At 37.7% G+C, this 25,440-nt stretch overlaps 1 protein-coding gene across 3 annotated transcripts in view; it reads left to right on the top strand.

Moving 5' to 3' along the window:
- Window positions 1-25,440, top strand: part of LOC124159045 (carnitine O-palmitoyltransferase 1, liver isoform) — a 131,911-nt gene that overhangs the window by 49,511 nt on the left and 56,960 nt on the right. For all 3 annotated transcript variants that reach the window (XM_046534540.1, XM_046534539.1, XM_046534537.1), the window contains exon 4: window positions 16,147-16,223. The gene's annotated coding sequence lies outside the window, so the exon portion shown is untranslated. The remainder of the gene's footprint in view (window positions 1-16,146; window positions 16,224-25,440) is intronic.

Below are 25,440 nucleotides of genomic sequence, written 5' to 3'. Positions count from 1 at the left end.
CTGTGGCAACTAGTTTTCTTGGTTTTCGCTACTTGCTAAGACTATTCTAGTAAAACTTTGTGGTTTTATTGTGAGTAGCTACGCGGACATATCCTGAGTGTACTTACAAAAATTATTTCTTAGTTTTTGTGGTTTTTCTGCCCTTGCCTCATTTAATTTTTCTTAACAATAAGCAATATTCGGAATTTGTGCAATTTTGTTCAGTGATCTCTATTAGTTTCTGGGAATTCTCCTTTACTGATTGGAGTGGAGCCTCGATTGAACCTTTTGGCTGGCTGTCGATAAGTATGTTTCCCCTGAGGAGGTTCTGCTTAGGAAAGAAATTAATGCCATTCTAATGAAGATTTTAAAATGTACTCTCCTAGGAAGCCCGTAGAGACTCCCTCCTTATCTCTTTCCTCTTCTTATCTCTCTAGCCCGTAGAGACTTCTCTTATCTCTTATAATTGTGCCGTGGATTTAACTTTTAAAGGGCACCGGTTTCCCATGTTGTATCTTCTGATAGGGGATTTTAAAATCGAAAAATGCCTGCAAGCTCTTATGGCGATGCTTGTCAATGCATGGGGAAAATGAATATTGTAACTAAATTTTAAATTTCGTTTAGACAATATACCTGATATAATAAATGTATTGAAAATGAAACTTGTGTATTTCACCTTGTTTTTTTATTTTTATATTATCCTATTCATCCTGTAGTATTTTTGTACCTACTTTCTGAGTACTGTTACTCTGCCATTGTAAAAGTTAACCTTGGCTATATTTGTTTATACGGTTTTAAAGTAATGATTATTGTAAAAATGCGTTAGCTGATTTAAATGGCAACTGCGTCGACTTAATTTTCTGGATATTGTGATATTGTAAAATATAAACATTTATTTGTATGATTTGTAGTCTAACTTTAATTTTTGAGCTCGAAATAACGCATCCCATTCAAGCGTTTCTTATAAAAATACGAAGTTTTTGTTTTGGACTACACGATCAAGGCGGAACTTCCATAATAAACCTTGGAAATATCAATTTTGTGTTTGTTAGACTGCGTGGGTGTTGATGGATTAGCGAAAGAGCGTCACAACCTGAGACTCTTTAATCTAGTTCTGATGCATTATAGATAAAGGAACAGCCGCGATATGGTTACCGTGGTATTGAGTCACAGTACTACATCCAGTCTATTTATTTATTATCTTTCTTTTTAAATGATTCGTGCGTACCAATAATCCAGTCTGCCTGTTTGCTTTGGTGTCGCATGTTCTTTTCAAGGGAAATGCGGAGATCTCCCTATTTTACCTCTGCCAAGTCAGAATTGTGTTGGTCAATGGAAGTGAAAGTCGTGTGTTTATCTATCAATTTTTGTGTCATGTCTTTAATATTGAAAAATAGTGCTCAATTAGAATTATCAAAACTAATGACTATTTTTTAAAATTAAGACTTATTTAATATTTTTGTGCGTCTTGGTATTTGTGAAAAATCAGGGTATTTTCAATTATACTTCTACCAATTCTTTTTTAGCGATCTTTCCTGAGCATTATTCCTCTAGTAGTTTAAGTTATCTAATTTTTTATTTCTAGTAAAAGTAAATTGTGGTATGACTATTTTTTAAGATTGCGAATTTATTAAATTATTAATTTAGTGCGTCCTTGTACTTGTGAAAAATCAGGATATTTTCAATTATTCGTACTTCGACTACCATTTCTTTTTTGGCGATCTTTCTAGTGCATTATTCCTCTAGTAGTTAAAGTTATCTAATTTTTATTACTAGTAAAAACAAATTGTTGTAGAGCCTTTTTTTATGATTAAGAATTAATTAATATTTTTGTACGTCTTTGTACTTTTGAAAAATCAGGCATATATAATTCAATTATACTTCTCCTACAAATTCTTTTTTAGCGATCTTTCAAGTGTATTTTTCCTGTAGTAGCTTATTTTACCTTATTTTTACTACCGTTAAAAGTAAATTGTTGTTTTAAAACCTTTTAAAGATCTGTAAAATCCAAATTTCTGGGGCGTTTGGTATACTGTGTAGATATTGATGGATAGGCGAAAGAGGGTCCCAACCTGAGCCTCTTTCATGCAGTTCGGATGCATTAGAGATAAAGGGACAGTCGCGATAGGGTTACCGTGGCAATGAGCCTCAGTGCTAGAGGTATATCGGGTGTACATTTTATTTTCTTTCTTTTTAAGTGACTCCTGATCACTAATAATCCAGTCTGTGTTCGCGGTTTGGTTGCTTTTTCAAGGGAAATATGGAGACCGCACGTATTTCACTGTGCTTTAATTAGAATTGTGTTGACCAATGGACATATATATGTGTGTAAAATTATCATTTCAACAGACTTGTTCCTACCCTGAGTTTCGAAGGGCTGACTGATTGTGAGCTAGTTTTCTGCTTTTGAAATGCATTTCTTTGATTACCTACCCGTTTTTTCCATTTCTTCCAAAACTTTTCAGCGAACAACGGACTGTTTCCGGCCGCAATTCTCGGAAATTGGCTGAAGTTGGCAAAAACAATGTTACGTCGGTTTTAAGTATTTTGTGGTATCTCTGGATTTTGATGATGGTAGTGGGCAGGGGTCAGTAACTCGCGGGCATTTCACGGTATGTAATGCTGTCCGTGAAACAAAGATCTATACGGCAATATTAAAATCTTACTACAATATTTGAAATGATTTGAGGAAGGAGTGAAATAATTTTGGAAGTGAAATTGCGCATTTCTACCCACCTGATAATATCCATAAACATGCGGGACTACAGTATGAAAAGGTCGTCACATACCAAACCCAGCTTCTGCGCTGGAATATTCTGTGCGCTGCATTTAAATACCGTGGAAATTTCCTTATTATTTCCTTGGTACATTACCACTTGATAAATTGTATCAGTACATATTAATAATTGATAATTATTTTAATAATAGATACAAAAGGAAAAGAAATATTAATAGTAATATCGATTTAAGGGCTTTAGGAATGTATGAGATTCCGCGATGTTATACGCATAAGGGTTGTAGGCAATTGAAAGTTGTTGTACCTAAACTGTTTAATGATTTGAAGAGCGAATTTAAAGAGTTAAAATCTTTGAGTGAAGTAAAAAGAAAAATTAAGGCATGGATATTGTCTGGTTGTTGATAATGGAATGTAACAGTATTTTATATATTGATATGCTTAATTGCTATTAAGAATGTTTTTTTTTATGCATAATTTGTTTGTTAGTGAAATTGTTAATTTAGTAATTTTTACAAGACACAAATTGTAAAGCTTAAATTGGCACCTGCTGACAAGCCAATTTCGGCTTAGCGGGACCAGAATGTTTGTTTTCATTTGAAAATTTACACAGTTGTATAAACATTATTTCTTGTTTGTACATAGTTAAATGAATAAATAAATAAATAAATTATTAAATTAAATTTGTAAAGTATTTCTCGTAGTCATTTCCTCTTATCATTCCGTTGTATTCAAGTCTTATTTTAGGAATTAAGTACGTGGAGGCAAAATTAATGTAATTTGATTTACCAGTGAGTTCGTTCACTTTTTTTTGATTGCGATAGAGTTTGAAGAATGAAGAGTCCCGTGTTATTACGTTTTTCGATCCGCCGCTTACTTCTGAAGCTATTTGCGGCGAAATATCGGCGGGCTTACCCCTTACGCTGAAAAGTTCATGACGTCACTGAATCTTGTCGAGCGGCTCACCGCTACCCCGCTTCTTCTGGGCATTTCTTATCCGTCTCACGTTCCTTGTCATTAACACCCTAATGGACGATTTATTCAATTAAATATCGCATCTTTCTCTGAACGACTCGATGAACCAGAACTTTAATGACGTCACTAACTCATGGAAAGTGGGCGGCAACTTTCGCATTTTTTCATTTTCAAGTTAAGGGAAAATGGATGAAGGAGGACGATTTTTTCGTTATAACTTATCTTTCCCATCCATCTACCGAATTATCTTAATGATGTGCGATTTCTGGTTTGAGAAAACGACCCCATGGAGAAGCAGGTTTCAGTCTTGCCGTCTTCGTCAGTGTCTTAGTTTAGATATTGTCTCATAGAGATATGTAGTTGAAGGAATGATCTTCTAGTGAAAGCGAAAGAAATGCCTTTGAACGCCTTTTACTTAAAGCGAAAAAGGCTGTGAATTAGTTGTTTTTCTCAATATGGCGATGAATGAACATAATTGAAGGAAATATAATTATGCAACCGTGAAAAATTTTCTGGTGGAAGATGATCTCATAAATGATCGTATAACAGCTTAATTCTCTAAACAAAGTCGTGAATTCGTTAGATAACCCCGTCCGTGACATTGCCTACGGCATCCAGTTCCGTTTTTGGCCGCCCTGGAAAAAGTTGATCGCTCGAATCAGCTTAGCCTGCGAGTCTTTCTACGCTGGTTGTTTTTTCAGTCTTTCTACCGACCAATACCATTCCCAGAATTTATCCGACTCATGGCCTTGATAGGCGCACTGCGCATTCAAGGGCAGTTCGGGCTGCATTCAATGTTAATCAGGTTTTTGGCTTTCTACGGTAACACCAGCTGTTGCTGGCTGGTTGAATTGTTCTCATTAATATCACCTGAGAAAGGAGGCGGTAAATGTTTTGGTTAACGTCATCCCCTGATTAAACGAAATGTTTCATTGATTACGGGTGTTCCTATATTAATTAATAATACTGAATAATCAATAATATTGCAATCAGGTAGAATAATTGGTCCATTCTTCAGTGGCACTAATTCATCGTTATTTTTCATTACTCCCATTAATTTTTTTTTATTTTAGTGAGTGACGAAGTTCTTTTGTCTGAGAATTAATCTTGGCGGGAATCACTGCTACGATTTCCATATTGCAGGAACGATTGTAATTACGGCGGTCCTTACTTATTATTTTTAATAATTTGGTTGTCATTAATAATTTTACGAACTTTGTATTCCAAGCGTCAGAAGGGTCAGAAAAAATAAGCCGATTAGGGTTTTATGGAAATCGTACAATGGGATATGATCGCCGAAGGAATGGAGAATTTGAAGTTTGAGAGCTAAATTTATTAGGCGTAGGACCAATCATATGAGTGTATCATCTATGGTTTTGCGTTATAATTCATCAAGACAATGGCATTGCTTATCTCGTGTCAATGTGCCGGAATATAGTGTGAAAAAATTAAGATAAGGTGTGCATCAAATAGGCAAATTCATCATTCTTTGAAAAATTTCTTGCGTTTTAAACCGTGACTTAACGCTTTTTTTTACGAGTTCGATGAAAGATAGAACACCTGGGAGTATTATCTCCTAAATTGCACGTTTGCGGTGATTTTATTATTTAAACTCCTTGTTCATTTCAGTTTGATATCTCAAGGATCTTGATCCTATTTCCTGACGTCTTGCCTGTTCGTGTGGCTGCATCAGTATTCTGCGAAGATAATTTCAATGACTAGATTTCTTTCGTCAAGGAGACATTTGGAATTGAATTTAACGTTTCCGCGTTTGTCGTTGGGAGCTTCCCCGGCACAGCTGCGTAGTGCTCTTAGTTAGGAGTAGACGTGTGCCAGCTATGAGACCTCATCACCATTTTCGATAATTGAAAATTGGTCCGTTTAAGAGGCTATCTAGTCAATACCATACTCTTTCCGGATATCCATTTATTTCAGCAGTGAATGAATAGATCTTAGTTGCACAATTATTTGAATTGACAGCGGTCATTATGGAGTGACCAATTTTTCAGAATACATGGTTCTTATCAGCTGTGCTTAAATAAATGAGTAACTAATTAGGTTTCGTGTCCAAATTGTCTCCGGAGAAAAATCTGATGTTACTTGTTTGAAAGTAATATTTTACGGACATCAATGTGTTTTTATGCTTTTCTTCTCTTCCACTGTAATCGGTTGATTGTGTCTTCATGCTATTTGCGTTTTAAGTTCTGCCTTTTTCCTTGTGATATCCATCGTATACAGAAATTTTCCATTCAGTTTTATTACGTGTGTAACGCGGGGGGGGGGGGGGGGGGGATGAAAAGCATTCTGTTTGTCTTCAGTTTGTTTTCCGATATCTTTACTCTGCTTGGAAGAGTAAATGTGTGTTTGAAGAGTATGTTTAACTTGTGAATTGCCCACTCCCCGTAATCTCAGTGTTGACATCACACTGCGTCGTTGCTTATTCCCAGAAATACAAGAAATCCCATAGTTCATCTGCAAGCGTCCTAGAGGAAAAGTGCACGGTCATTTTTGACTCGCGTCATATTCATGATTGAAAATTGAATTGCAAGACGGCAGAGGCCATTTTTTGACAAACTTTTTCAAGTCATTCATTGTTTTTTCATGAATGCTCGTGTGAGTAAAATGTCATCATCACTGGTCAACAATCCTAGGATTGAATTATTACGGAGGCTTCCGCGGTTAGTTATTTGGTGATGGTTTTCCGGGTTTACACCGCGTTGATACATGTTTTTGCGGACGACAGTTTCGGGCGCGTTCCAGCTCCCGTCTTCGGGTCCAAAACCCGAAGACGGGAGCTGGAACGCGCCCGAAACTGTCGTCCGCAAAAACATGTATCAACGCGGTGTAAACCCGGAAAACCATCACCAATCCTAGGATTGGTTTGACGCAGCTCTCCACTCAGTTCTCCTATCAGCTAATCCATGTCATTACACCCATGTCTCGTATAGCGCAAGGGATGCGTTCCTTGGGGTCTTTGCGCTATACGAATTTGCGTTATACGAGAGCGTTTTAGCTTTGGGAAGATAGGGATGCGTTCCTGGTAGCATAGGTCTTGGGTATTGAATTTCCTCTAAAACATCTATATTCCCATAAAAAGCCTTATTAAACATTATTTATATAAATGTTTATAGTTTAAAACATCTTTAAAGATAGTATGCACGCATTCAAAGACTTTTATTCACGTTAAAAAAAATTCTTACGTGCTTTTGAAATTCCCTCCTGTCGTGCGGGTGGGCTAACATCTGCTATCTCAGGGGATCGTAATGTGTTGCCGGCAGTTGACGATTTTTCAAACTTGTCTAAAAACGACTATTGTGTCACCCAGGCCCTTTTGTCGCTCATCAAAATGACAGGTAAATGCTACTTTGAATGCCATTTCATAGCTAGCGGAGCTAATGAATGATAAATCATTTTAATTTGAAGTCCTCCGAGTCATTAGCAGCTACGTGAAACAGTCTTTTAATGCCTTGAAACCTGGCCCAGGTTTTCCTTCCCTGAAAATGAATGAACGAGATTGCATTCTTTTCCAAAACAATATCGTCTCGTCAACACTAAAAACTGGTTGAGGGGGAAAGGAGCCACTTTCAATCACGGCTTGGAGTTCATCAGAAAATGTTGCGGTATCAACACTTGCAGATTCACCTGATATCGCCGCACTGAAAATACCTGCTTGCCGTTTAAATTCTGGAACCAACCAGAGCTTTCACTAAATGTCTCGGAGCGATTACCACTCTCGTCTTTTTGTACTGATTCACTATGAACTTTCCGTATGTGTAGACCGCTTGGTTGAAGTTGGTGCGGCTGAGGTCACTGATGTTTTAACTTCGTCTTTATTCAGAATAAGGCATCGTGTGTTTAAACTTCCGCGCAATATCACTTTGACGCTCTCCATTTTCAAAGCATTGACCTCTTTCAATTCCTCTTCTAGGTTTACAGTTTTTCTTGATAAATTCTTGATTTTTCTACACGCATTCCTATTTTTTGCCGTATTCTCTTGGTTTTTACTCTGTATGGCTCTATCTATATCACCTTCCGCTGCTGAACTGTATTCCTGAGACGCAGAAGGCCTAAGACTGTGGGGAGGGAACGAAGCCATTGTGTTTGAGACTCTATAGCGGACCCTTTTATGTGTTGATGCTATTCATGCGCAACTCGGCCACCGCTCCATTTCTCCCCCGTGAATACCGATGACCTTGAAGGCTTTAGCGTAGACCCTCTACCTGGAAGTCAATCGCCCGATAACCCATGATGGCAAAAATACGTCTTGAACCGTATTGCTGAAAAAAAATCATTTCCACTAGCCCCACGCTTAATTAACGATCTAAATTATTTATTATCATTCTATTAAGGAGACGAGATAAATTACTTCGGTAGGCCGGCTATCTGGACCCAATGACGAGTAATACTTTTGGCCATTGCACAGTAATGGATTTCGACTAATATATAAACAAAAAAGATGATTTGAGGCAAGCAATAATATTAATATGCGTAAAATGATAGAAATTTCGTGTGTACTTAGCGCAAGTTCACATTTTATCACGAGAGCATTTAAGATTTTTGATTAGGCTACACTGCGTTGCAATGTTTCCCCGAGGAACGAATTTGCGCTATATCGAAATTGCGCTAATCGAAATTGCGCTATACGAGACATGGGTGTATATAAATTGAGTGGAGTAGCTGTGACTCCTCGGGATGATAATGTGGTGGTTTCCCCTTGCCTTCCACATCGCAGTACTACAGCCGTTAAAGTAAATGTTACCACGCCCGTAGTGGAATGTGTGTCGCTGTACCGACCAGTATGGTCTCCACCTTCGCACATGTGAAGAAGAGCTGCTGCCCTCTCCCCCGGGTGATGAGAGGCATAATTGTTGGCGGCCCCCAGTCGCCAAGTCACGGTATCTTCACAGGTTTTGGTATCTTTTAAATTGTCTACCTTACCCAAGGGTAGCCCAATACCCCCTCAGAATACCGCCGCTTTTTGTCCACGACTGCTTATTCGACGAGAGAACTCGCTTATCTCGCAGCTAACCTCTATATCTAAAGGTCGATCCACCATCCGCAACCCGGTGGACGCCCTCGGTGGCTTTTAAGCTCAGCCGCGAGGAGTAAAATGTATGGAGGTGAAAATATATAGGAAGGAAAATATAAGTGAGATAATTTTCTGGATGCACCATTCAATGTTTCGAGGTCGTCTCGGGGGACTTGAAAAATATCTTGCGTTTCTAATGTAACTATTTTCTTCTAAACCTGGTTCATATTTTGTTTTATGTAAATATCAGTGTGTCGTGTCTCTGTATTCTCGCAGGTACTATGATGTGGACCAGTTATACGACATTCTTGCTCGGCTAAAATTGCGAACATTTACCTTGGTCTTGTGTGATGTAGTTCAATCAGTGGCGTTGTCAGAAATTATTTTATTTGTAAACCTGTAATTTAAAATTAATTATACTGCATTTAATTGAGATTAAAAACGTGATCGTTATGGTCCAATGGAGGAAAGCATAAAATCTGTTTCTAAGCATTGTGAATAAATTGCCGGCCTCGGTGGCGGCGGGGTAAAGTCCTCGCCTGCCAAACCGAAGGTCGAGTTCGGGCAACCTACCCAGGCGGGTTCGAGTCCCGCCTGGGTAGGTTGCCCCTATCCAGGGCATGGTTGTGTGTGATAGTTGTTGTTTCATGTTATACCCTCCGATGTAAAAGGCCTTTTGAGCTGTTTTCGGGGCGATGGAAAAAAATAAATAAATAAATAAATAAAGATATATATTTTTTTCTGTTAGTGATATAAGTATCCGCTTTCCCAGAAGCTCAACTTCTTTGATGAAATAAATCTTTCAGAGAAAGTGGGAGCATGGAAAACAATCTGTGTAATTATTATTTGAAAACGGGGACTTAAATTTGAATTAAAATTGATTTAAAGTTGCTATAAAAATTCTTACTAGAGTCGTAACCGCAATCGATGTCAATTGATGTTTTTCCCCTTATTGGGTTGGCTGTTACATACACGTGGCCGTATGAATCTTATCCACTACATGCCAGCTGTCGTCTTATCTATGCTGCCGAGCTCTTTGTTTTGAAAGAACTTTGCTCTCTGTGTTCCTAATCTCGTTTTCTTTATCTTTCATATAAACATTGACCATTAAAAAATACGTGAAGTGATTATTGGCGTTTGGTTAATGCGGAAACGACTTTGGACTTTGCTCCTCAAATACGATTCCAAAATGGAAAATTAAATTATCTACAAGCGTTATGGGAAAATTTTACTCTCTCACTATCACCTCTCCCGCAAGCTGAGCGTGAGTGAATGGGCGCTACTTCGGGGCATTCATTAAATACGTGAGGCGTTTAGGGGGGAAGGGGATAATCATAAATAGTAAATAGTAGTAAAGTAATAGAGGAGTAATCTTAAATACAAGTCTTAACTAATATTAAATAAAAAAATATTTGAAAATCAATAACAAATCCAAGTCAAAGTATAGATTAACGTATTTACACTTAAAATATGCATTTTGAACAATCTCACGTGAGAATATAGGGGGAGGGGAGGGTCGAGCCAAATCTCACGATATATCACCAAGTGGAGAGGGGAAGTCCAAAAATCGCCAAAATCACCTCTCGTAATTAATGGACACCCCTCAACGATTGTTCGCAGAGGAGTGCGAATCTGGTTTTAAGAGCGTTCCAATTTTGTATTTTAGGTCTACCACGAGTACATTGAATTTTTTTCTCCTTAACATAATCATGTCGGAAAACAACTTTTAATACACCTTTAATCGTGACTTTTGAAGTCGTTTTTATGGTACAGATTCGCAGTGCATAGTGTGTTGTATCTAATCTTTCCGTTATCGTTGCTATAAAATCATTCTTAGACGGTACGCCTAGTAAATTAGTATGAATTAGTTGGGTTTAAATTACTAATCATTCCTTTTTGATTGCCGTGTTGGTCATCACCTAAGGTATTCGTTTAGATTATGTGGAGTTGGAGTTCATTTTGTTCGAAGTTGTATTTTTTTCTACGTTATTGATCAAAACTACATGATATTTAACAATTTATAGCTATGATGAAGAAATAAACATCCGCATTCTTCGGTCGTGCGCTGCGTTAATCCGCAGTGAAAGTGTTCATTCGGCACTGGAAGCTCTCAATTTCAAGAGCTTGTTTTCTTTCGTTGTATACTGGAACTTGCGCAGGTGGCAGGTATTTTATGGAGAAGCACAGCTATTTTTTATTTCAAACTATTTATGAAAAACCCCTACCGATCCACGTACTTTCTTGTAAAGGGTATTTGACGTAGATATATGACGCGTGAGTGTCGTTTCCAACCGATTTTGTAATAAATTATATGAAATAATAAATGGTTATCAGCGATGTTCCTTTGGGTGAACACACCACACGGCCACGATATTGACTTGACTAGCTCAGAAGGCTTGGTGGAAGAAACGCGTTTTAGAAACATAATAATAAGGGAGACCCTCGAAATAAAGAAACACAAAAACAATGATCGCAGCGACCAAGTGCTCGCAATTGGTTCATCCTGGCTCACTGTCATTTCGGGGAAAAAAATAAACTCCGCGCTGCTCCTTCACTAACCCCTTCCCTTACACCTCCACCCCTTGAGGTTGTAAAATACGACAGCATGCAAATAACATTACTGATTGTCCTAAGAAAGTCTCCAGCATCGGAAACGAAACTGTCGGTACCTACTTATATTTTTAATCTGAGAGGAGGGTTTACTCGAAAGAAATACACGGACCGCGAAAGTTTTTGCTGAGTCAACTAAATTCATGGTTTAAGTTTTTCAATATATGGTATTGTTGTCAAGCTGGTTGGCGTTGTGTGAATTATTTGTTCATTTGGGGTAAACGTTGACATGGGCGAAAGAGGGGGAGAGTATGAACAAGAACATCAATAGAGGTAGTTTTGGATGAAGCGAGTGAGGGAAATGCTGGGTTTGTGTATGCAATTTGTGTGTTATTTAGTAGTGAAGTAAATACTTACGTTTCAATGTATAGTTCGTTTTTATATTAATTTTTCTATGTACGTTGTCTCGAATTCACGAATACCAGAATTTTATCAAGATATCTATCTTCATCTTACGAATGCCGGAGGGATTACAGTATGGCTACTGCGTCTCATTTATTCCTCCATGTGACCTTGCAAAAAGGAAGGGAAAGGGCATGCGATTCTAACACTTGTCTAGCAGCGTGGCACTGCCAAGGCAGGAAAATCTTGGATTCCATCTTCCTTATGCACGGGCACTTTCGTCGACCCGTGACCTTAAAATAATTATCCTCGGCTCTCGCGACCGCGGGGTAGGGGGTGCTTGACGACGTTACACAAACAAACGGTCCACACAAGGACGCTTCCCACTCCAGCAAATATATCTCCACAGGGTCGTTGCAGTCTGGGTCGATGAATCACATTATGGAATGTCGGAAGCAGATGATGTTTCATGATACCAGAAAGAAATTCGCGTTAAAAATATCCATGCGAATTTCCGGTCAATAATATTGAATAAAAGGTCCAAAAATGATTATGAAAAAAGTATGCGTAGGAAACTCATACAATCTTTGCGGAGTTGGTCTATGTATCGACTTTCCGCTCGAACGTGCGAGAAGCTACACGTTTCAGTGTTTACCTTTCATGCTCTGATCACTTTCACTCCGGCACCTAAGAGTTTAGGCTCTCAATATGTGCGGATTGATTTAAGTTCCTTAAATGGGAGTTGATATCAAATTCCGTGTTTTCAAGACTTATGTAGTTAACCGACTTACCATAAAATTGTCAACTTTTATCCGAAAAAAGTTATTTTATAGTAATTCAATTTCCGTAAAAGCTAGGTTAAAATATTTCATGGCAAAAAATATACTTCTTTATTTGTTTCCATTTTTCCATATCATAATATTAATGTATTCATGCGTAGTTGTATAAATTATTCGTCGAGAAATTTATCTCATCTAAATTACTCCTAACCATAACTCATCCTTTTACCTCGAGCAACTAAACAAAAGAAATCATTGGCTTAGAGAGAGAATATATCTTCCTGCTTTTGACCTGAGAATTTCGAAAGAGTGTCGAATTAAAAGATCATATGTAACATCCAATATCCCCGAGTGATTCTCGCTCTATAAAATTTCAACTCGTTGATTTGTAGAGTATTGGAGGACAACAATTTTCTTTGGAGAGGACGATTTTGATGGGATGTCCCTAAAAAATAAAATAGTATTCGGCAATTTCCCTGTCTAACAAAGTGGCTAGCATCTCGCATCTCTTCCCTCGCTCAGAGCAATAATTAGTTTCCACTCAAACGTCTACCGGTGGAGTGGGTGAAGCCTGAGGGGGCGAAGGACGAGTAGTTGAGCATACAAATAAAGGTATAAATGGTGATGGAGAAGTACTCCTTGGCTAGAATGTGTAGGAGAAAGCTTCCTCGCAGTCCTCTTGAGCCTTGAGGCTCTATGGGACAACTTCCGCGTTTGTTCTCGATGACGACAATTTCGGAAGTATTCACTCCCGCTTCTTCAGGTGAGAAGCATTTATTTAAAGCAAGAAACCTCGGCCTTAACCCTCATGCAAATGAGTTGATGACGTCACGAACTCCTGCCGAGCGCGTCATCGCTTCTCACCTGTTGCTGATTACACTCTTAGTATGTGATTCCTTCCCTCTATGATCGGTTCCTGCTTAACAAGTTAATGAATCTGAACTCTAATGAACTTTCAATTTAAACTTATAAGTGTGAGGCTGAATAAGGAAGATTTTTTTTCGTTTGAACTTAACTTATTCCCTCCCATCGACCGAATTCTTTCAATGAATTGCCATTTTCTAACGTGAGTGAACGATACAATTATTACCAGAAGGTGCAAATTTTACAAATATGTAACGGAGACAAACAAGTTAGGTCAAATGTCGAATTATTGATCAGTATTGGGCCTTGTCGTGGAGTTGACCGAGATCGATTTATCATTAAGGGATTTTACAAATTCTCTGTTTTTTTTATTATTTGATATCAGTAATAGGAAGATGTGGAACGTATGAAAAGTATCTTCCAAAGTCATGAACATTGATAAAAAATAATGGAGGAATGAAAATGTAACAAACTGCTTCTACTGCTTTGCTTAAAACTTGATTTACGGCACAATAATTTGAAATATACTGCAATGAAAGTAAAATATAGGTATAAGAAACCTCGTGATCATGAATATTTATTCAATATTCATGATCACGAGTTGACTGTGAATTGAATTTATTCATGATCATGAATAAATTCAATTCACAGTCAACTTTAAGTAGTATTCGGGATATTATGTATATTTATATAAAGTACGTAGGGTATTCCATGAATAAGAATCTCGATTTGAATGTAAGATGCCATAGCATTTACTATTTGGTAGACGTTTGGTTATTTTTTGTAAACATCATTTACTTGTAGAATGATATGAATAGATTTTTCTTTTCGTATTAAATTTATGATAGCGACAAGGGAATCTTACCTTCCCATGCTGGATAGTCTACTTTCACCGATAAAGATAAGTATTTCCTTATTCTGTGCCGTATTTTCCACGGTTTCCGTGATACGTACGTGTATTTGCTGATCAAGCAGTCACGACCGGAACTGCTGCGTTAGTTATTTGCACTCTACATTCCGAAATGGTGTGAATCAAGGATATAATCGTGCTGTACGTCTGTGAAAGGTTTCTTAGAAGGTTTGCGATTCATTTATAATGCTGCAAGGGTGTGGTTACATACAATATAATTTTTCTAACTTAGTTGTATAATTATAATTGATGCGGGCGCAGTTATTAAGATTTCGTGCGCATGTTGTGTAAAAAAATGAATGTAGTAATGGTAAAAAGTGTAATTATTTTTCCCTAAGTCTTCCCTTAGTCTAAGAGATTGTGAGTCCCTAATTTACTTTTACTTATCTCAGTTTGACCTACTTATTTATGCTACTTAAACACAGTTTACCTCCCAAACTTTTCCCAATGTTATTTCGACTGGGGAACTGGTACTAGTAATTGGTGGTCTTTCGATGTGTAAATTTGCAAAGTAACGAAATTTTCTCAGTTGTTGCACCTAACATTCTCTACGAAGCACGTCGAAAAACATCTTAATATTCAACGCAAGTATGCGTGATGCTAGTGAGTGGCAATGTCTCTGTTTGACTACCTTCATATGCGACGAAATAATCGTGCGTTCAAGAAAAATAATTCGGTTTTATTTGTTGTGCGATGCTGTAATTTGCTCCTCAGATCAAAATAGTTCAGTTGTCAACGGCTTTCGAACAACTGCCGTATTTTGAATGCTGATTTTTATCGCTAAATTATCGATATTGTAGAAGAAATAACGTAAATATAGATTTTTTTTAAATGTCGTGTGACGTATTGACCTTATAATTTTCTTGAAATATTTTATTGCCAATGAATCTCCGGCATCGTTACATGTTGTAACGCAATCCTCGTCTTCCTGCTGCTTCGACGCCGTAATAATGCGACATCTTGGTGAACACTTCGTCTAAATTGCCTCCCTAATGAGAAACATAGAGCTAATTACTCAAGAATTTTTACGACTGGGAAGTGGATGTAATCGTTATTGGAATGTAGCTTATAATGCACTTGGCCAACCAGTTTGCATCCTTTTTCCGTGCAGGCCTGTATAATTACTCTAATTTTCTTCGCATATCCCAGGGATTACCTCGAGTTAAATGAATATTTATAGAATCATTAGTTGCTTCCGATTCATTTAGCGTTTTTAACTGCCTATTATATTAGGAGAAATATATGTTGGAATGGAAAGGCAGTTTTACACGGTACGCAGAATTGCGCAATCTGACGTACGTGCGAAGGCGCAATCAAAATTGCGTCGTGTAAAGCGGTGAATTGCTAGAACACATGCGAGAATGCGTGGATGTGAGACGGCAAAATAGCCCCTGTTCTAATTTTGTTCATGCATTCGCGCAATTCCACGCTATTTTAGAAATTAATGCAGCTCTAACCTGCGCAATTCCGTGCCCCGTGTAAAATTGCCTGAATGCTATGTGCCTTAATGGCTACTCCATTCCAAGCCATTAGTAAAGTTTCTTCACACGATTAAACACTACAAACATCCAAAGATAATAATTGTAGGTATTGTGGGTGTACGATTATAGCATAACATAAGCGTATCTTATTCCCACCGGAAAGCAGTAATGTTTTCAGGTTAAGTTTATCATCTATCATTGATGGCTTTTATGTTGATTCCGTAGGCAAATTTATTTATGGAAAGGATATAGAATAATCTTCCACCAAGAGGTGCATAAATACATTTTACACGGTTTAAGGTTTATTTCTGTACTTCATGGAATCTCTGACCTTAAAAAGAAAATTTATTTTGTCCTAGTTGACGCTTATTTTTGCATTTTTTAAAAACTTTATCATCGCCTTAAGCCATCTAAAATTGGCAATCCCTTTCTTATTTTTACAGTGCGGCGCTGGTCTCTGTTATCTCCTGGCCTGCTCTGCCAGCGGAGAGTTCTCGGAGGACAAGTGTGGTGATATACTGTAAGTATTCTTTTTTCTGTATTTTCTCCATTATAATTCATAATTTTACCTAATTGTTGAAATTTATTATTGTATGAAAAGTGCACTGTCATGACCAATTGCTTGTTTCGAAATTTGAATTTAATCTAAATCATCGATAGGCTTTCCTGAAAACCTCATCATGGAATATTTTTAAGATACCGTTAGCTGTGGTTGATCAGCTGATCCCAATCTATTTCTGAGGTTAAGAAAATAGGATTGTTTTCATAATCAAACTAATTTCATTTCAATCCTTACTTCCCCAAACCGACCAAATTGTGTCGGAACCTGTGCAGTTTTGGAATTAAAAATTGTGGATTTAAATCGGTGTTAGTTTCGCAAGGAACTTACACAAAGTTAAGACTGAATTGATCTCATGCAATTAGATTTTTCAAAGGTCAACGGATTCTGCCGTGATATAGTGGAAGTTCGACGTATTACAATGAAAGGTAGTTGCTCTTTTCGGCTCACAGATTTATCATCTGGTCGTGCGCATTAAATTATTGTGGAAAAGTGCAACTACCTTTCATGCCAATAAGAATATTTTTACTAATTCCGTACTTACGTTTTCCGTGATTGTTACTTTGAAATAATTTCATCACGTAGTTCCCTTGCTGCGTAATTCACTTAGCCATCGAAACTGAGGAAACTGGTGGTAATCGCCGTAAACTTCATTCGATCGGGGTGAATGATTGCTGGGGTGAAAGATCGACAATATTAATTGCGCGTGTACGAAGAAAGAAGTGAGCAACCTCGATATGAGAGATATATTTTCCTATTTGCGTCGTGGGCACCAAAAGTTCTTCTAAGCTTTTGAAATGTGTTCAACCTTCGTCTTATTGTGATAGTGATGGGGTTTTCCATTCATCATCCTCTTGTTTTTTAATATGCTTACGGTGATAGCGAGCATTCACCTCGGTCAGTCTAGGACATCGTGTGAATGTCAATCTTCGCGTACGCAACTGTAATAACCCTCGACCATAATAGCAGGAAAGGGTTTACCAAGACAAAATATTAGTCACAACATCTGACATTATTCACGTGGAGTATGAGGACCTTCCCCTGTCCACTGGCCTATTCCCACTATATCTCTAACCAATAACTCATCTTTGTATCGCCTCTTCTCCCATTTAAATTCGCCACTTAACATAGCGGATACATTTTATTTATCACATAGCAATTTCATCACCCATACTATTTGCCTTCCGTTTAAAATTTCAATATTTATTCTCTTCCCGTAGGGTTCTTAGTTGTTTATATCATATTGTTATTGAATATTGTGTTCAATCATCTTATTTGAATTTCTAACTCAGTGGCGGATCTCAGGGGTCTGTAGCCCCCATTGGGTATCCAATTAACACTAGATAGAATGGTATTTTTTTCCGACCCCCACTACTGTTGGAATTTTAACCCCCACTTTAGCCCCCCCTTGTCCCTCCTGCGTATAGTATGTTCCGCCGAGACTGCGCAATTTATAGCAAATAATAAGATACAAATTTTGTGCCTTTTTAAACACATAATTCATTGCTGAAATACTTAAATATTTCAAGTAAAATTATGAGCTTATTGTTAGGTTCTATGAAAATTGAATTAAAACCCGGTAGAGATACATTCCCTCGATAATTGAGTCAATGTAAGGAGTGAACGGTAAGGCCACATATGGATTGTATGTAGCAAGTGATGATGGATTGAAAAGACGAAAGTAATACGCAAAACACGAAAATGAAAGCTATGTATCGAATTGATTTTAAGGCGTCGAACCAATCTCAGGTGTTGATCGATATTAATGATGGCGATAAGAGACGCGGTATTATTCCCCACGGACTTAGTATTTATTGCAGAGGTTATGTTCTGCGACTTATTATATGTTATCAGTTCCTGAAACTTCATTGATAAAACCAGTTTTTCCAGTTATGGCCTTATCTAGGATGCTACCTGATTCCGCATATGGCGGTAGTAGTTGCACTTTCAAATAAATTATCTCGTGGAAATTACAAATTAATTCCTTCATCATGCAGTAATTCGACACTTTTACTCCCAACAATGTCGATGACATGTCATGACGTTAGTTGTTGTCAATACGGCTATAATATTGTAACGGTATTCGACATTTTTCCACTTCAAGGCAGGCATCGCAAATGGAGAAAAGTTCTGACGGTAGTTTCCTGAACATGTAGAATGGAAAGCCCAAATTGTGGACGACCGTCTATTATTTATAGTTAGAAGAGTTTTTAATGAGATCTTCATGGAATGACTTTTAATTTATCATTTCTATGAAAGCGCATCAAGAAATTTTTAATAAAAAATTTCAATATTTTATCTTTAACTCGATTTCTACTCGAGTTTTTGGATTTTTAGCGCCTCTCTTAAAGAAATTTTGGCATGGAATTCGCAGAAGAAGAGTGCTGCTTTTCGTATGCCGTGTTTGACTTTTTAATTGGAGTACATGTTATCTTTGGATGCTTTTCAATATAAAGGTAGGACGAAATGTCAGAATTTGACCACTTACACTGTAGATTATTCACGGAGAGCGGGAAGGCTTTTTGAAGAAATTCAGTGCCGATTATGGATTGTGTATTAGCCTCAGAGAAAAACATTCGCGAGACCAATTTTCGGCTACTACACATCGGAGTAATGTTCGTACTGCTCGAACTCAGCAATGCTCCGAGTGATCAACCATTATAATCATCTTTTTCCTATGCCTCTTGGTTGATTTACTGATAGTTTCACGGTAAGGGGGGCAATACATTTCCCGGGCGATATTTCATCCAAATATGTACGTAGGAGATAGTGTGGTAGTGAGATATTTAATGATTCTGCCTTCCTGGTAGGACCTAGAAAATCATAAGGAGGGGTGTGAACGTGTGAGAACTCACAAGTTTTTCCCTGACCGTAATCTAATTTCCGTGGTATTTCCATGACATTCAGTCACGATTTTTAGTTCCATGACTTTCCGGACCGATAATATACAGGCTATATTCACCAAGTTCGTACTCAACGAAGAACTTTCATCCTCATCCGTGGTCCGTGGAAGATACTACAAGAAATAAAGGAAGTGGCCGCGTAAACGAGCAATCGCACATTGAGAAACATCATTCATCACATTTCTCTTGGCGCCGAAAAGGCACGCGCATTACTCGCCCAATTGACCAATCATCGCGCACCGACCAAGAAACTGGCGCGTAGCCGATGAAAAGAGGTTTGAAAGGCTGAAGCAGATAAGGGCAGCTTCAAAGAGCAGTCTCGGAACAACGGTTCATCTGTGTCAACAACCCAATTAATGTACGGAGGGGAAATGATGGGAGGAGGCAAGCCGAATTCCGCATTTAGCGACCAAATGTTTGGGCGGGAGTGATTTTAGCTCGGCAGCTTGGGGGGAGGGGATAATTTTCTCGACGGACTGCCATAAGTACCGTTAACAGTTTTGGCGAAAGCCTCGCTCAGGAAGTCATTTCATCGACTTCGAATCACCAAGAAAACCGTCGATCATGTACGTAAACAGATTTGCCACTTTACGCACTTGAAAACTGATATAGTTGTTTCAAATATTACCGCTAACCACTGACTGACTAGAACACTCTTCATAATTTTACCTGAGGTGCCCGTTCTCGACACAGTTCTGAACTAGTTGTTTCACATCGCTCCCGCACAAAACGACTCATGAGGCGCGTGGCGCATTGAAAGCTCCTCATGACTCTTCACGAAAAAGTTTTAATGCGTAACATCTGTTTTTTTGTAGGCAGATACGCCATTATTTGACGAAACCGGTTGTATTTAAATAAAATCTTGTGGAAGTACGTTTATTCTTGTAGATACACCTTCAATGCCAAGTGTCGGTTATTATGACTTTCCAGATTGCGTAAATTGCGTTTTTTAAATCCTGTTGTGATGTTACTTCAATTTGTTTGTTTAATGTAAAGATTTGGTATTATGATAAATTTTGTATTGTTCCAAATTGCAGTTTTACTTGTAGCGTGAATGTTTAAACTGCATGTTTTTCTTAGTCGGGCTAACAATCGTTTCAGAATTAGAGCAGGGGTTATGTTGCTACTTTGCTTCAATCCACTTGCTCATATGCGTCCATTCAATCCACGCCTTTACACGATGTATTTTGAAATGCTCGTTCGCACGTGCACGTACACGAGGTTCTGCATTCGATGTGTCTTGTGTAAAATGGACAAAAGAAATGCAGTTGCTTGCGCCAGGAATTAGAGAAAAAATATATAGCGATAACTATCTGTCGACATTTTCCCTAAGAATGGCGGATGCAAATTCAGCTAATTTATCGCTTGTCTTGGAATAAGTATTGGTTGTTGTTGAGCTCAGAGTTCGAGATATGGGATTTTTTTAGTTGATTGCTGAGTCATGGATTCCAAAACGCTGAAGTTGACTGCCCTCTAGCACATGTTTGCACGCTTTGCATTCTCGCTTTGCAAGTGGCTGGCCACACCCTTGCATCGCTGCTTTCTAAAGCTTTTCGGCGATGTGAAGTTAAGTTTGAGTTCGTGGTATCTCTTGGCAATCAGCTTTCGCGATGCATTTAAGGCGATAAGGGGTTATTTTTCCATCTCGCACCCATGCATATGCGCATGCGTTCTAGCAATTCACCACTTTAAACGTCGCAATTTTGAATATGCCTTCGTACATACGTCAGATTGCGCAGTAACGTGCCCCGTGTAAAACGGCTTTTTAACTTGTTTATGCATCATCTTACATTCACGTTGCATTCTGCCTGCCACTCCTTGTACAAACGACGTATCTGTGACTGAAATCGATCTAGATTACTTTTTTTCAGTCATCAATGTCAACCAGCATTAGGGTATTTTCAACTTTCCGGAAAATATTATCTCACTCATCCTCAACCCTACTGGGAATAGGTGTATTAAAAGTCTGGATTCGGCCAGCTTTCTTGTGAATGACCCAGAACGATTCATTTGAGGTCGCATCGCCAAAAGATCTCGTTACGTAATTCCGTGAATGTTCTTCGTTTTTTGAAGCAGTGACCGTATCTCCTCCTTCTGACAACATCAGCGACTTTAATTTTTTTTCGCTATACTTGTCATGTATGTGAGGTAATTTGGCAGATCATTTTCCTTTGCTTAGAGGAACTGAATGCAGACTCTACCTCTCCGATAGATAAGAAAACGCATCACTCCCTATCGACCGGGCCTATTTTGTCTTTTTGGCGACCTAATACCAGAGAGGAGAATATACCAGTAGGGCATAATAGGGCGTACCAGTTCTGAATTTAATACTTAGAGCAAATGAATGTGTTTTTGTAACTCAAAGCAGACGATTTATAAAACCTAACATACATACGAGCCTTTTGCAAATTACCTATTAATTACACCAACTTGTATATTTTCATCTGAGGAATTGAATTAAAAAAATATTAAATATAGCTAAATTAGTAGTAGTAGACATTATTTATCTGAAAGCTAGTTGTTCGGTAAATAGTATGTACATACATGGGGATAAAGAATGAAGAACTATCGTCTCCATGATTTTACCAAGAACAGGGAATCAACGAAGATGTGAATCCACAGTAAAGATCCATAAGTCGCCCTTAAATTTCTAAATCATACCCAACAAGTTCATTTCCCAATGGTAAATTACATCACATAACTATTTAGTTCATTTCTTATCCGGAAATATGATAATAATATAGGTGAACACAGCATTCCACATCAGTGAAGCAGACGGCTGTGGCACCCAAATACAACACGAAAACTGCCTGAAATGGATTATGGTTCCATGTATTGAAGCGGCAGATTGTGTATGAAATACTATTAAGTTCTTTTGTAGTGTATTCCATAGAAATGGCTAGGAAGTAACGCGGATGGATGCAAGTCGGGATTCTGACTCGTAATGATTAGGTACATTATAAACACCTTTAGTTACATCGTAAAGCAGTTTTCTTCAGTTCCACATCTTCTTACGGACGAAAGAAGCCGAGAAATACACCGTACGAAGGTTTTAAAAGAATATTTCTATCTTATTAGCTCTTGATATTATGGTTTATGTTCTCTCCGTACGGCAATGCTTTATGATTGTTTTGATTTTACCATCACTCTGGCGGCCATATTGGAAAATGACGTCACTGATAGCAGCGCCGCCATCGGTCATTTGAGTCTCGATTCCTCGCTATTACTCATTATTAACTCCTTTTATCCTTAAATTGTTATGCCGTGCAGTGTAACCCGTGGCTAACCTGCGGCCCACCTTGAATATTTTTCTTGCTCTCTAGATTCTGAACAATTTTACAAAATATATTTATTTTATATAATGAAAAGTAAAGAAAACTTTACTTTTCATTCAAATGTAAATAAACAATATTTATGTGGAATTACACAGTTTTCTTTGCCTTTCATTATGTTAAATAAATTCAATAAAGTCTCGCCTGAAACAACTAATTATTTTGTTTTGTCCAAAGTTGTCTAAAAATATAAATGCACTATTCCTTCATTAATTTAATAATAAAATTTTCATCGTATCATTTTCAAAGCTACCAGCGGAAATGTGATGCATTTCCATTTGCAGTTGTGATGAAGTGGGATAATTTGGGTTGGGCACCCCTGGAGTTGACCTTAATCTACATTAGCCTGAATCTCAGTTAGCAAAAAACTTTCTTGTGAGAAACACCAAAGATTTCGAATGAGATACTGGCAAATGTTGGCAGTGGTAAACTTCTTATTTCTTAAAAATTTCAAGATGTCGTAAGTTTTGAATGAAAAATGCTTCCCGTAAAAAGTCCGGTTGAGCGGGAGGATATGTCAGCTTAAAGAGATAGGCCATGCAAATGCTGTGCTTGCTCTAACCAGGAAGAGAAAAGTCGCCGTAAATTGAGGACCCTAGAATCTCAATTGCAATATTTACAATGTCGGAGATAAGTGGAGATAATGTCTGGTGGGGTACGCACCATAGCTGTGGCGGTATAAGTTAACAATTGAGAAGTATGTATATTTAGGTTCATTGATTCGCTAGTCTCCTTTTGCCATAAAAATATTGTGTACCCCACCAACCATTTATACTACACTTATCTCCAAAATCATAAAAATTGTTCTTGTGCTGCTTGGCTTCTATGATCCTCCATTGAAGTTTGTCGTTATTAATAAATTTTTTTCTTGCATCCTTAACGATTCAACCAGTCTTATTTTGAATGAAATTATTATTTTTAAATACCCATGAAGATTAGAGCCGAACGCAGGCATTTGAGATTAGTGTTTAAGAGGAATGATTTGTGAAAATAGAGGCAGACACGGTCGCCGAAGAGAGAGAACTTCCTGGAGAGAAAAGAGGAGACGTAGTTGGTACAGTTAGTATCTGGTAATACCTTTCAAGGATTTTACTGCATTCCCGATGAAAGAAACACTAGTAATGACGTGCACTTATTTAATAAAAAACAAACGGCATTTCGACAACTCAAGAGCCATTTTCCAGGTCCTGAGCACTGATATTTAAGTGATTTTTTTGGCAACTCCGTTAAATTTTGCGCCAACTCAGTCTCAGTTCCCAGAATAAGGCTCCGAGTTGCCGAAACCCGGGTCTTTTTTTTGTGTTATATAAGTGCGGAGTATTACTGGTGTTTGTTTCATCATGGAGGAGGCGGAATGTTATTCTAGAGACGTGAAGCGGCGAGGGGATGTTGAAGTGTGTGGTTACAGTTTAAAGGAAGGTGAGGAAGAGTGGAGAGGAAGCTGGAAAATAGGATTTATGGACGAAAATAGGAAAAATGTAACCCAGGCTGACCTTAGGAAAAATAAAAAGTCTTAGGAAATAATGATTTTCAGACGAGAGGTATTTTAGCATCTAGGTTTTCACAAAAAATAGCTTAAATGTTTATCACGCTTAATTTTTTATTCCCATCATTAGTTTTCTGGCTGAAACAATAGGTGGATTGTATTACCCTCTGTCTTCAATTGATGGATTTGTATTACCCTCTGTCTTCTCACTACTAGTTTTTACCGGAGCGTTATGCATAATCATTCCCTGTGGTGACCCAATATTGTATTGGTGTCGCTAGATTTCAAAGAGAAATTTTACTGCTTTTCATTAAACTTGTGTTTAGTGAGCGAAGAGTTGGATGAATCTCCATTTTTATGTACAGTATTACCATACGCATTAGGACTTAAATACTGTGGTATATTGACAAATTAGAGCTTGAAAACACCTGCCTGTAACTCGGCTAATGTTGTGCCCATTTGTGGTAATGATTCTTTTACGTATTGTCCTTCATTGTTCCCATCTATCAACGTATTAAAAACGAACTGTTATTAGTTTTCAAGGCATTCCTTCTTCGACAAGTATCGTTGGATGAGAATTTACAGGAAATCAACTATTTACGGATCGACACGTGTCGGCATCTTATTAAGAAGCGCTCTTTTTCTTCAGTCATTGAACAACCTGTTGTTGTACGGTGTGGAGTAGCGATAATATGATATTCATACTCATTAAAACATGTTTCACCGGTCTGCTTCGCTTTCGTCGTATAGGATAAAAAGCCAGAATGTGATCGCAGAGTGATTTGTAACGTTGGTGCCCTCTGAATACTTCTTGTCCTCCTACATGATCGAAATATTAAAATTCCTGTTCTTATGGCCAACTCCGATGGTTATTAAAGTCTTAATTATACGGAATTTTCTTTTATGAAATTCAAGGAAGTAGTTGGCGATTATTCAGTAATTTTTTAAAAAAAAACGTAAAAAATAATGCGGCCTAGTACAAATAGGTTTAAAAAAATATATATTTTCCACTCATACTGTGTATAAATATGAAATACTTCTTAAATTCTTATTTAATTCTTCTTAATACTTTTTACATTGACCTAAAACTCCAAGAAATATTATTTAATATAAAATACTTCTTAAATGACGGGTTTTTATAGGCGTACGGAGTTCAAACCCATTGTGACGCTGTTGCTGTATCATACAGGAATACATTTTTTTCTTCTGGTGGGAAATTTAGATACAGCAGTGATTCCTAATTTTTAATTTCCATTAATAGTTTTCTTGCTAAAGCAATATGTTTTTATAGATTTGTATTACCTTACGTAGCTTGTTTCTTATTACCACTAGTTTTTACCAGTGTCTTCGTTATCCATAATCATTCCCTCTGGTGACTCAAGTATTGTCCTGGCGTCACTAGTTTTCAACGAGAAAATTTAGATTTTTTAAATTTATGCTCAGCGTGCCCAGTTGAA

Source organism: Ischnura elegans, chromosome 5, assembly GCF_921293095.1.
Source record: "Ischnura elegans chromosome 5, ioIscEleg1.1, whole genome shotgun sequence".
Taxonomy (NCBI): domain Eukaryota; kingdom Metazoa; phylum Arthropoda; class Insecta; order Odonata; family Coenagrionidae; genus Ischnura; species Ischnura elegans.
This window is presented reverse-complemented; position numbering and strand designations above follow the sequence as displayed.